Consider the following 639-nt stretch of genomic DNA (forward strand, 5'->3'; position numbering starts at 1 on the left):
AAGAGCTGCTTATCATAGCTAAAAGAGTCTCTTCTACCCTTAGCTAGAGGAATGTAGCCACTGAACAAATTACAGTGCAGTAGTCAACCCCTTGGGTGAAGAAGAATTGTTTGATAAACTCGGTGTTGTCAGGTGTATGAGGACAGAGGGGAATATGTAAAGAATAGGCCAGACTATTCGCTGTGTGTGTATGCAAAGGGAAAATGAACCGTAACCAGAAAGAAGGATCCAATGTTTTACTGTCTGGGCAGTGACATTTATGGTCTATGTGTAATTCTTAAAGCTGGTAGCCTACTAATTCACAGCTGGGTTGACTGGTTTAGTAGTAAATAAACATTATAACCCTGAGCCTTTTAAATGACATTCAAACGCTATACCTTTACATTATATATAAGACCCAATATTAAATATGTCACTCAGATACCAATTGAATTTCTTAATTTTTGGTGTTGCTGGATGTCATGCATATTTGCTGCTACGTTTAAGGAACACAAGGCTTTGCTGATAACACCAGAAGAAATAAGTCGCCTTCTCTCTCTCTCTCTCTCTCTCTCTCTCTCTCTCTCTCTCTCTCTCTCTCTCTCTCTCTGAGAAACAGAAGAGCGACTTTGTTTCGACCCGCAGCTGATGTGTTTTGAG

This window comes from Palaemon carinicauda, chromosome 37 (assembly GCF_036898095.1).
Source record: "Palaemon carinicauda isolate YSFRI2023 chromosome 37, ASM3689809v2, whole genome shotgun sequence".
NCBI classification, from domain to species: Eukaryota; Metazoa; Arthropoda; class Malacostraca; order Decapoda; family Palaemonidae; genus Palaemon; species Palaemon carinicauda.